The sequence below is a fragment of the Cervus canadensis genome, chromosome 17 (assembly GCF_019320065.1).
Source record: "Cervus canadensis isolate Bull #8, Minnesota chromosome 17, ASM1932006v1, whole genome shotgun sequence".
Taxonomy (NCBI): Eukaryota; Metazoa; Chordata; class Mammalia; order Artiodactyla; family Cervidae; genus Cervus; species Cervus canadensis.
The window spans coordinates 12,239,512-12,252,501 of record NC_057402.1 but is presented as its reverse complement, the minus strand read 5'-3'; the positions used below and the strand labels follow the sequence as shown (position 1 = coordinate 12,252,501).

The 12,990-nt window shown below is 45.3% G+C and overlaps 1 protein-coding gene across 1 annotated transcript in view; it reads right to left on the bottom strand.

Moving 5' to 3' along the window:
• The window catches only part of LGMN (legumain), a 34,604-nt gene extending 28,123 nt beyond the window's left edge, over window positions 1-6,481 (bottom strand). Inside the window, exon 1 of the mRNA XM_043489938.1 lies at window positions 6,362-6,481. The gene's annotated coding sequence lies outside the window, so the exon portion shown is untranslated. The remainder of the gene's footprint in view (window positions 1-6,361) is intronic.
• Between the last annotated feature and the right edge of the window lie 6,509 nt (window positions 6,482-12,990).

Below are 12,990 nucleotides of genomic sequence, written 5' to 3'. Positions count from 1 at the left end.
AAGTCACAAATAATCTTGCAGCATACCTATGATTCTTGTTTCAGCAGAGTAAAAAGTTCATGAATAAAAAGTAAACAATGATCCCTGGGACTTCCCTGATAGCTCAGTGGTTAAGAATCTGCCTTCCAATGCAACGGACGCAAATTTGATCCCTGGTTGGGGAACGAGGATACCACACGCTGCAAGGTAACTTAGTCCACAGGCTGCAACTAGAGAAGCACCACAATGAAGACCCAGCGCAGCCAAAAAAAAAAAAGTAAATGATCTCTGCCAAACTGGCCCAGGAAGACTGCTATTTCTTGCCAGTCGCGCTCCACGGCCCCAGTCACACAGGCGTCGTCTTCTACTTCTTCCTATCATCTACTCATCCATCCAACACACAGGGCCTGAGCACCCACCAGGTGCTCACAGGGACTGAACAGGGAGCCAAACTGGTGAAACCCTTTGCAGAGCTGACATTCTAGCAGGAAGAGACAGGTTGTCCGGTGGTCATGAGTGCTGGGGAAGAAATACAGGCAGAAGAGGAAGTCCCGGTGGGAGTGTCAGGTATCGTTTTTCAAAAAGGAAAGATTTTAAGAAGGTGAGGGAGCTCGCCCATTTGTAGCAACAAAACCCCAGAGGCAACATAAATGGTCATTTATGGGGGTTGTCTGTTGTTGCTATCCAGTTGCTATGTCCATCTCTTTGCAACCCCATGGACTGTAGCACACCAGGCTCCTCTGTCCTCCACTATCTCCCAGAATTTGCTCAAATTCATGTCTACTGAGTTGATAATCCTATCTAGCCATCTCATCCTCTGCCACCCCCTTCTCCTTTGGCCTTCAATCTTTTCCAACATCAGGGGCTTTTCCATCCACAGGGTACTATTTATCAAATCAATTATCTGTGTGTGTATGTGTGTTAGTAGCTCAGTCATATCCAACTCTTTGCGACCCCATGGACTGTAGCCCACCAGGCTCCTCCATCCATGGGATTTTTCAGGCAAGAATACTGGAGTGGGTTCCCAATCCAGGAATCGAACCTGGGTCTCCTGCATTGCAGGCAGACTCTTTACCGTCTGAGCCACCAGGGAAGCCCTAAATCAAATATGATACATCCTTATGATGGGATACAGTGACAACTTTAAAAGAAAAAGGTAGTTCTTAAAAGTGCTGAGAGTGGGAAGGTCTCTGAGAAGATGCTCAGGGGTATGTGTTTAGTCTGCTAACCATTTGTAGGGAGAAAATGACCCAGGGGAGCTGTTGCTCTAACCAGGGGAGAGAGGAAAGTCTCCCCCAGAGTGCTCTGAGTTGCTTGCTGCACAGGGAGGGAGGGCGGGATATGCGTGGGTATCTATGAACCAAGGAGTGTGCAAGGCACTTTCCCACCCTCACAACAGCCTGTGAGCAGTCTCATTACTCCCTCCAGCTGAGACAGACTAGCAGAGGTAGAGAAACTTGGTGGAAAGTGGCCCTGCTGGGTGACACACAGATCTGCTTCCAAAGATTGCTTCTTCCACTACACCACCTCGTACTTGTCACACCACAAAAGCATTGCTTTTGTGAATATCTCAGAAGCCCCGTAACCACAGGTGGGAGGGCTACACCCCACATTCCAGGGCCTCCAAGTTTCCTCCAGCAGCAGGATACCCAACGTGCCTGCTCTTCATCACCCCACTATTTTAAGGCACTTGTGGGTAATCGGTTATAAAAAGGTCTTATAGAGAAGAGCCCATCAAAGGAGAACTTGAACTACACAAAGTCAAAGTCAATGGACAAGCCTTTACATATGAATTTCACCAGCCTCCAACGCCAGGTCCTCGCTGCTCCCACTGGGCCAGCGACCCTCTCAGGTTAGAGGGCTACATGAAGGCACTGATTCAGCTGAAGGACTCTACTTCAGGCACTACCGTCAAGTGGGGTCTGATCCAATAGGGGAGGTTTGGGACAGACCTGAGTGCACATGCTGGATCAACTGTCACCAGCAATAGAAGTAACAAGGCTACAGTTAGAGGACCGTCTAAATAGCAGGACCAAATTCAAATCCAGGTCTGACACCAAAGCCCAGACCTGAACCACCCCTGTGACCTCCCACATCAGCCCTGTACTTGCTACTTGCTCTGGGTTAGAGACAGCGAACCATTAAAGCCAAGCAAAGCAGCTGGGCAGACAATGACATCTGTAAAGAGCCTTCCAAACCTACAGGTTTTAGATCTTGCTCTCTGTTCTTTGGGGGCTTGCAACAAAATCATCATGCAAGTGGTCCCCGGCTGATAACATGCAAAAGAGACAAGGACAGGAGACGAGCCCTCCTTCACCAAACTGAAGTCAAATTCCTCTGAGCCCGACGAGACTTTGGCCCGCTGAGCACAGGTTTAGCAATCTCCCATCTTTGGCATCTAATCAAGCTTCTCTTAGCAATTTTTCAGCCACTGACCCTCCCACTCTACCTACTGGCAATAAATCTCAGTTGTCCTTGATGTATTTGGAGTTGAGCTCAGTTCTATATGGAACTTTCTCCTCTAAGACAATAGCTAGAATAAAATCCATCTTGTCATTTAAAAAAAAAAATTGCCTAGGTTACATGGCATGTGGGATTTTAGTTCTCCAACCAGGGATCAAACCTGTGCCCCATGCACTGGAAAGACAAAGTCCTAACTACTGGACCACCAAGGAAGCCCCCATCTTGTGATTTTTAACAAATGTCTGGTGAAATTTCTCTTTAATACAGGACAGTTACTAAGTTACTATAGTTCCTAAGTCCAGGGAGACCCTGCCTCACCTTAATTGTTCATCTGTCAAATGGGATGGTAGAACTAAATTATTAAGGGCCCATTCAGTTCCCATATCCTTTGATTTTCTGTTTCAAGGGTAAAATGGGAAAGGAAAAAAAAAAGAAAATCCAAGTAGTCTTATCTCAAATCTCAAAAAAAATGGATTTTGTTCAAGTGAGTGAATCAATGTTTTTTCATAGGGAACATTTATGATTCAGTAGCAAAGCACATTCTAGATTAGAGCATGTCCTTCAAAACTACCTAATTCTGATTCTGTGGAGGACTTCCCTGGTGGCTCAGTTGGTAAAGAATCTACCTGCAATGATTCTATGGAATTTTTTTTCCCCACAACTCTGTAAACTGTAGATACTAGAAATGAAAATAATTATTGTCTAAAAACATGCAAATGAATTCTATTAAGTGGAGGTGCAAGTGACTCCCCCATTGAAAGAAAGAAGCCAGGTTTCCCATTGCACATTTCAGTATTTCTAATCTACAAATGTACTTTGTACTTTGGAATCTCCTTTCAACTGACTGTAATATGTATAGAGTGATGTTGTTGTTCAGTCACTAAGTCACATCCGACTCTGCAACCCCATGGACTGCAGCTCACCAGGCTTCCCTGTCCTTCACTCTCTCTCAGAGTTTGCTCAAATTCTTCTCCACTGAGTCAGGGAAGCCATCCAGCCAGCTCATCCTCTGTCACCCACTTCACTTTTCAAAAATTATCCATTGAAACTCCAATACTTTGGCCACCTCATGCGAAGAGTTGACTCTTTGGAAAAGACCCTGATGCTGGGAGGGATTGGGGGCAGGAGGAGAAGGGGACAGAGGATGAAATGGCTGGATGGCATCACCGACTCGATGGACATGAGTTTGAGTACGCTCTGGGAGTTGGTGATGGACAAGGAGGCCTGGCATGCTGCGATTCATGGGGTTGCAAAGAGTCAGACACGACTGAGCAAATGAACTGAACTGAACATTTCAAAATGTACAAGCAGCTAAAACATATTTCAAAATACAGAGTCAAGTAAGATTTTTAAATGTACTAATGACTAGAAGAATTTGACTTTTGGTTAATGGTTTTTCTACATTTTTATTTTCACTGCTTATTTGGCATTTGGATTTCTTTAAGTTTCTCCCAAATTACTATTTTTTGAAATCTAGGATTAATAATAGTTTGTAGTCTTTCCCCAAATGAATGAGCATGACTTTTATAACTAGATGTAAATTCTTAAGTTTAATTTTGCTACAACTTATATTTTAAGAAATCGAAGGATACACGTTAAACTACAGAAATGTACAAATGTAATATAAAATACCTGTTACCATCATACAGATCAACTGTTAATATTCTGTAAATCTGTTAACCCTCTTTTCCCATAAACAAATAAAACATTACAGATAAAACAGTCCCCCATTGTCCAGTCCTGTTCTCCGCATAGCACAAGGTAACCACTAATGTAAATTATTTCATTCCAATCAATTTATTATACTTTAAAAAATATATATCCACTTTATAAACATTCTCCTACTAACAAGCATGTAGGTTGTTACCTTTTTTTTTAACTCTTAAAATGTTGCAAAAGCATTCTTATACTCATCTCCTTGTATACAAATGTCTCTCTGGTACTTATTTTGCTAGCAGCTGTACTGTCCTAAGATATACTTCCAAATATCTGATATCTTTCAAACAATTGATACTCTTGAGAGTAACAAACTTCATAATTTCTAATCTGATAGGTATAAAGTGATCTAATTATGGGTTTAATTTGTATCTTCTGGATTACAAGATAATTTGAGTCATATGTCTAACCATCCAGATTTCAACATCCTTAACATATGTGATGATTTCCCCTTCATAAAATGGGACTCAAATTTTGGCCTAAAGCAATGTCTGCTGTTTAAGGAAAGAAAAAATAGGCTGGTCATTTCTTTAAAAAAGATAGTTAGTCATAGGTGGAAAACCCAAGAGACAGCATTCACCTCAATATATTTTCACTGAATAATACTAGGTATGGTGTTCACTTACTTAAGAGTTCACAACCTTTTTCTCATCTCTCCTCTCTTTCAAATGCAATTGTCTTTAAAAAAGCCTCAGCAATTCTCCTGGGAATTACTGCAGTGAACTCCCTGGTGTGGCCTCTTTCCAACACTTTTCCACATTAGAGAGTATCTAAGGTACACACTGGGCTTCCCTCGTGGCTCATTGGTAAAGAACCTGCCGGCTAATGCAGGAGACTCGGGTTCTATCCCTGGGTTGGAATGATTCCCTGGAGAAGGAAATGGCAACCCACTCCAGTATTCTCCCTTGGGAAATCCCATGGACAGAGGAGCCTGGCTACAGGCCATGGGGTCACAAAAGAGTCCAACACAACTTAGTCGCTAAACAATAGCAGCAACAAAGATACACATCTACTAAATTCGGTTTCTAGGGCTTTCAGGGCAAAATCAAAGTCTCTAACAGCAGCACAGGAGGCTTGCAAGATGCGCTTCTCTGTTTTCCACTATCCACATGAAATCCCTTGCTCCAATCAGGCTCAGGACTCCGGGTCCAAAATCAGTGCTCTTTTCCCGCCTTTATCATGCTATTTTCCAGGCGAAATGCTCTTCTCTTTCATCTCACTAGCTCCTGCCCATCCCTCAAACTCCATTCAATTATTCCCTTCTCTGCAAAGTCCTACCTCTTCCCACAAGCAGGGTTAGATACTGCCCCTGGAACACTGGAATGGTTCACGATAAACTGCCTCTCCCCTTTATGAAATAATCCCTGCTTAAAAAATTTAGTAAGGCTCAACCAATGTTTGCAAACTAATGCAGTAAAGACATTACTGTCTGGAGCAAAGACAGCTGGGCCACACCACTCACTACATACCACAGGGCAAGTCTCAAACCATGGACATTTATTTTCACAAAATCTCCTTCTCCCAGCCCCTAGATTCTTGGCACTGAATACCACGTGGGTAAAACCTCAACTCTAATAGAAGTAGGGGACCAAATTCTGCTAACTTTCACTTCCATGGTTCGTGTGAATCATCCTGTTAACTCCCACCACTCAAGTCTGTGAGAAGTGGAGCTTTTATGATTTCTCAGAAGGGATGTTTTTATACCTTTGGGTATATTTGCTGCTGTGGTTAACATAACCTCTTTCCCCTTAGGCTACCAAGAACGAACTGGAAACAGATGCAACCTCAGCATTACAAACCTCAACAACCTGAATTGTCTCTAGATTGTTAGGACACAAGAGACCCCTCCTGGCGTTCCCTGGTTACAGGATCTTAGCAAATGTGCTCTCAGCTCGCGCCTGTTTCTCTCTGCTCTCGGAGGAGCCTGGGCTTCCAGCCAGGGTTCGCGCAACAAAAGGAGCCCCAACCCACCAACCCCACGGGATGCAAGGCTGAGAGAGGTCGCAGGGTTTCCCTCGGAAGTCATCGTTTGCCGAAAACTCCCTTTCGCCCGATGAGAAATGGATTTACTCAACAACAACAACAAAAAAGGGCCGGGGAAACTGAAAATCCCAGCCATGAAGCCAAGATCTGCGGCAGATGGGCGACCTTGGTGCGGGGCGTTGGGCCGGGCCCCAGTCCCCCTGCCAGGGTTATTGATTACCTGCTGCGGGACCGTGGGAACTCCTCGCGGTGCGCAGCCTCAGCGCAGCCGGCTGCCCGCGTCCTCTCTGCAGAGATTGCTGAGCTGGGTCCTAGCTCCTTGCTTTGAGGGTTGGCTGCGCCGCGGCGATTGGCCGAGCTTCGGGGAGGAGCGTCTTCGAAAGCCAATGGGAGACGAGAACGAGGCCGGAGAGTCGCAGGAACTACAAGTCCCAGCGAGCCGCCGCGGGGCCTTCTGATCCCAGAGGGCAAAGGAGCCCAGGGAGGACGGTATCCAGTGAATGAGGGCGGGATGGGGTGAGAGTGGGAGGGTGGTTCTGAAGTGTGTGGAACCAGGGGCGCAGTATTCCCCGGAAGGATCGATCCCCAGCGCGCTAAACCGTTTAACACTCTGCTTCTAAACCTGTGCACAAATTAGAACCCTGTAGGGTAGTAGCTTCGTAGGTACTGATGCCTCCGCCTCTCCCGAAAGAATTTGAGTTCTTTGGTTGTGTCTGCCTGTGGCCTGGGTTTTGGAATCTTTAAAGAGCCCCAGGTGATGGGATGTGCAGATCCGTTTCATCCTAGTTAACAACCCTAGGAGAGGGAGGCACTGTTAATGTCATCCTAGCTTTACACAGGGGGCAACTAAGGAAAGTTATGTCAGGGAGGTTAATTTTCGGAAGATCACAGACCTCTGAAGTGGCAGAGCCGTAATTCGGACCCAGGCAGTCTAGTTCCAGAATCCGGTGCTTTTAATCGGTATGCAGTGCTACTTCTCAAACGTTTGGTATTATCTCACAGGGAGAGAAAAGTAAAATACTATACATACAAGTACCATGGTGTGGAGCTCAGAAAGTTGAGTTGACTGGAGTTATTATGAGGGAATAAGTCCAGTCCTACCCAAGGACATCAAACACAAGATATATAGGACTTACATTCATGAGTTGTCTTGTTTCATCTTTTTTGTTTTGGCTGTGTTGGCTTGTGTCAAATTAGTTCCCCCACTGTTGCAGGAAAGGGGACCCCTTCCAGGGCCCGAAACTGGGCTCTTGTCTAACACTCAGAAATGAATTGTCTGAGGAAACACATCTGCTGAAAAAGCAAGAGATTTTATTGGGAAAGGGCACCCATGTGGAGAGCAGAAGGGTCAGGGAACCCAGGAGAACTGCTCTGCCACATGGCTTGCAGTCTTGGGTTTTATGGTGATGGGATTAGTTGTCTTTAGCCAATCATTCTGACTCAGAGTCCTTCCTGGTGGTGCCTTGTTCAGCCAAGATGGATGCCAGAGAGGATGATTCTGGGAGGTGGTCGGACATGTGGTGTCTCCTTTTGACCTTTCCTGAACTCTTCTGGTTGGTGGAGGCTTATTAGTTCCATGTTCCTTACCAGGACCTCCTGTCCTAAAACAACTCATGCAAGTGGTTACTATGGTGCCTGGCCAGGGTGGGTGGTTTCAATCAGTGTGCTTCCCCTAACACCACCAGGATTAAACTCGGGCCCTTAGCAGTGAAAGCACAGAGTCCTAACCACCGGACCACCAAGGAACTCCCTGATGTCCTTTTATAATTTTTTTTTTTAAACTGCAAATCTTGGGTCTGTGTACTACCCTGGGCCTACTACCTGTTTTGTGAATAAAAGTCTAGAGGAACACAGCCGCACCCATTGGTTTAGGTATGACTGTTCGGGAGAACAAGGCAGAGATGAGCTATTGTAGGAGAGACCATGTGGCCCACAAAAGAATGTGTATACTGTGTGACTATTTACAGAAAAAGCTTACCCACCCTGAGTTAAGTACTTGGCCCAAGATCATAGCTTGGAAGTGACCAGGGGCTTCAAGTTCAGGTCCGTCCAACCCCAAAGTCAGTTCTCATGACCACTGTGCTTTCACAGTCTCCCTCAATGGGGAGCATAAATGTTACGTGCCACGTGTGTGGGCTTTAGAAACATTCACAACCTAAAAGTTGAGGATTATGCTTTATTCAGTGGGAATTTTTAAGACTTCGAGTCCAAGGGATAGCATCTCAAGTAACCCTGAGAGAACTGCTCCAAGGAAGAGCCAGGTTATATAGAAGTTTTGCAACAAAGGACAAGTAGCCTGAACATCAAAAGGTTATTGTTAAAGAAAACCAGATAACCCAAGTTAAGGAATTTATCACTTTTCTAGGTATGGGAAGATGCAAGAGTCTGGACTCATTGAAATCAGTCCTTTGATGTTGCACCTCACTCAGCACAGTATACTGTTTGCACATCCTGAGCTTCCTTGGGGCTCACCATAGGGAGTGGCTGCTGTCGATGTCTGCTAGATGGCAGGTACTTTTTCCGTCCTGGGTTCCCTCGGGGCTCACCAGCTCACCATCTGTGATTGCAGCTCACAATCTGCAATTGCTGGTGATGTAACATCCATGTTTACTGATGTGTTGTGGCAGGTCATATCCCATTTCTCAGATGTAAATGAGCATGGAGAGAAATAGGAATCTGTTCCTTACACTTGAGAACTTACTGTCTAGTAAGAGAGGCAGAGCATCCTTAACCACTCCCTCTGTTCACCCAGAATAAATGGCGACCTCTGGCATGTTTAGGCAAACAAAGGGCCCAGGGTAGTCCCCCCAGTCTCCCTCAGTAGCAGTGTGGGCTCAGAGCTCAGAGCTGAAACAAGAGAAGGTGACTGAAAATTGAGGGGCCCCTGGTGATGGTCAGATGAGCCTTAGGAGATGCTGTAAGGTGGCTAGCCTAGGCCAGCTCTGGGGAGGAGGCTGAGATGCAAGAGGCTTGGAATGGGAACTTGTACATGGCGGGTTCTGTCATCAAGTTATCTGGATTCAAATTCCAGTTTTACCACTTATAAGCTATGTGACCTAGGCAAGCCACTTAGCTTCTCAGCGCCTGGGTTTCTTCAACTGTCAAATGGAAAAAAAAAAAAAAGCACCCAGACTTCCCTGGTGGTTCAGGAGCTAAGATTTCACTCTCCCAATCTCCCAATGCAGGGGGCCCAGGTTCCATCCCTGGTCAGGAAACTGAATCCCACGTGATGCAACTAAGACCTGGTGCAGCCAAATAAATAAAAGAATTTAAAAGAAAGAAAGAAAAAACAGTACCTACTTCACAGGGCCTCTCTGGGAATTAAATTTATTAACCCACTACTAAGCACCAAGTAAATGCCCTATGAGGGCTTCCCTGGTGGCTCAGAGGTTAAAGTGTCTGCCTACAATGTGGGAGACCTGGGTTCGATCCCTGGGTCAGGAAGATCCCCTGGAGAAGGAAATGGTAACCCACTCCAGTATTCTTGCCTAGAGAATCCTATGGATGGAGGAGCCTGGTAGGCTACAGTCCACGGGGTCGCAAAGAGTCAGACATGACTGAGCGACTTCACACACACACAAATGCCCTATAAATATTAGCTACTCACTGTGTTAATAAGATGCCCGTGGCTGCTGAACTATAAATTAAAATTCCAAGTGAGGAAAAGAAGATGGGGATCTGAATTTCAGCACTGCGTGGGCTCCTGTACCCCCTCACAGAATGCCACCCAGGTAGGGGGTGTGCTCTGCCAATGGGAAGCACCAGGAGCAGAGGTCAGCGCCGAAACAGCACACAGGCGGCAGGAAGGTGGCAGGCCCCCTGTGGACACAAGCGCATGGGGATCTCCCCATCAAATGCCCCTGGCCGAATTCTCATGGAAAAAAGTCACCATCTGGGGACTCTTGCCACCACACCACATAAGCAGAGGTTAATGAGGCTCAGCCGGATAGGGATGTGGTGGATAACTGTCACCACAGATAAGAACCCTGAGGAACCATGGCAGGTTCAAAGTCTTTTCTTATCTAATGGTGGGAGATTAAGTGAGAGATTATGATTATAAAGCAACAGGAGTTGAGGAGAGTGTGAAAGTAATTGGTTAGGTCTAGAGCGAGTTTATCAGTGCAGCATTAACATATTTGAGACCCAGTTATTTTTTTGTTGGTGGGAAGGTGGGGTTGTCCTGAGCTTTTTAGGATGTTTAGCAGCATCACTGGCTACTACCTCCCCAATGCTAGAAGCGCTCCTCTCTCAAGTTGTGGCAGCCAAAAACATCTCCAGACTTTGCCCAAAGCTTCCCCCATGGTGAGAACCTCTAGTTTAGAGAGAGAGCGAGCTGAATATATCATTCACTCATTCCATTTGATGTGACGGTTAAAGGCCTAGATGGTGAATCCAGACCACCTGAGTTTCCATTCCATCTCCATCACTTCCTGACTGTGTGATCCTGGACAATTGCTTCACTTCTTTATGCTTCGTAGAGCTGTTGTAAAGATCAAATGAAATAACATGTGCTGTATGCTCAGCCTCTTTTGTCATGACTCTTTGCAATCCTATGGACCGTAGCCCACCAGGCTCCTCTGTCCATGGGATTTTCCAAGCAAGAATACTGGAATGGATTGCCATGCCCTCCTCCAGGGAATCTTCCTGGCCCAGGGATTCAACCTTCACCTTTTATGTCTCCTGCATTGTCAGGCGGGTTCTTTACCACTAGTGCCACCTAATGAAAAAACTTAGTTCAGAGTCCAGCCAAGTGTCAGCTATTCACTGAGTGCATGATAAGTGCTGGACCCTAGCCTGAGCCCCGAGGGTCCCTACTTTCAATTCCTCCCACCACAAACAGACTGGACTTGTTTTAAACTTAAATATTTCAATGGAAGTATAACATGCATAGAGGAAAATGCACAAATTATAAATGTACAGCTCCGTACATTTTCACAGAGCAAATACATCCAGGTAACCAGCCCCTGGATGAAAACCTGAGCTTGGCCAACACCCTAGAAGACACCCTTAGGCTTTCTCCAGATGGTCTTTTTTTTTTTTTTTTAATGGTCCATACCCTCCCTTCCCCTAAGCATTTTTTTTGGTAACAACCTAATTTTATTTGTTTGTTTGTTTTTATTTTTTGACTGTGCTGCAGAGCATGTAGAGGTCTAGTTCCCTGACAAGGGATCAAACCTGCGCCCCCTGCATTGGAAGCTCTGAGTCTTAACCACTGGACCGTTAGGGAAGTACCTCCCCTAAGCAGTTAATTATGCTGTTCCCTCTGGCTCCTGACTCCCTTTGTTTTTACTCTGACCAAATACTGCTTATTCTTTTTTTTTCCCATTTTTTTATTGTAGTAAAACATATATAACATGTGGTGGTTTTCTCCCTAAGTCATACCTGACTCTTTGCGACCCCATGGACTATAGCCTGCCAGGCTCCTCTGTTCATGGGATTCTCCAGGCAAGATTACTGGAGTGGGTTGCCATTTCATTCTCCAGATATATAACATAAAATGTGCTTATTTTAACCATTTTCATATGTGCAGTTCAGTGGCATTAACTACTTTCACATTGCATGCAACCCTCACTACTCTCTGTTTCCAAAACTTTTCATCATCATTTTCAGCTCAAAAACCATCCCATCCTTCCAGAACAAAATTCCACTGACTCACATGGCCTCACTCCTATCCCCATGACCTCATTTCCTGCCACATCAGTTACTCCTCTCCGGTCTGATGGCTTTCTTACCTTTGTGTGTGCCGCTCCCTCTTTCGGGAATGCCCTTCCCTTTCCAGGCACATAGCTCACTTCTGCTCAAATGGCACCACCTCCTCAGAGATGCCATTCTGGGCTTGCAGACCTAAAATAGTCACACAAACCTCCACCATTCCCTAGCCTTTTACTTTGCTTTACAATCTCACTTTATACATTTGTTAATTTCCTGGGACTCCAGTAAAATTTAAACTGCTTGAGGGACTTCCCTAGTGGTCCAGTAGCTAGGCTTCCATGCTCCCAATTCAGGGGGCCCGGGTTCAATCCCTGGTCAGGAAACTAGACCCCACGTGTGTGCCACAGCTAAGACCTGGCACAACCAAAGAAATAAATATTTTAAAATAAATACACAAACTTCTTGAGAGCAAGACCCAGTCTATCTTATTTATTTCTATATCCACAGCACCTAAAAGCATAAGCTGTCATCTTATAGATACTCATTAAATAAATTTATCAATTGAATTAAATGACATGATACAGGTAAGTGCTGTTTGCTGTGCTCCTTTACTCAAGGGAGGCACTATCTCTTCTTGGTTGTTTTTATAAAGAATTTCCACTCAAGCAGTAAGCATTTATTTACCTGTATGGTAGGCAGTAGTCTAAGAATGACCCTCATTCAAGTCTAATCTGCTCCTCCTTAAGTATGTGTGAAACCTCTGAATATGATGTGATATTATTCCTGTGATTATGTTATATGGCAAAAGGGAGATTATCTGGGCAAGTGAGCATACTCTAATTGTAGGAGCCTTTTAAAAGCAGAATTTGGTCTGGCTAGTGCTAGAGAAAGTTGTCGGCTTGAAGATGGAAGGGCCACCAACATTCAGGCAGGTCAAGGAGCTGAGAGTGGTCTCCAGCTGACAGCCAGCAAAGGCGTGAGGACACCATTCCTGCAACCACAGGAAAGTAATTCTGTCAACCAACTGAAGAGACTTGGACGTGGACTCTTCCCCAGAGCATCCAGGGAGGCATTCAGACTGACCGTCCTCTTGATTTCAGCCTGTGAGACTCTTAAGTGGAGAACCACATGGAGTTCACTGCTGATGGTCACGAGGCTCCGTAAGTCTGCCCTTTCTCCAGACACTGTTTGAGAAAG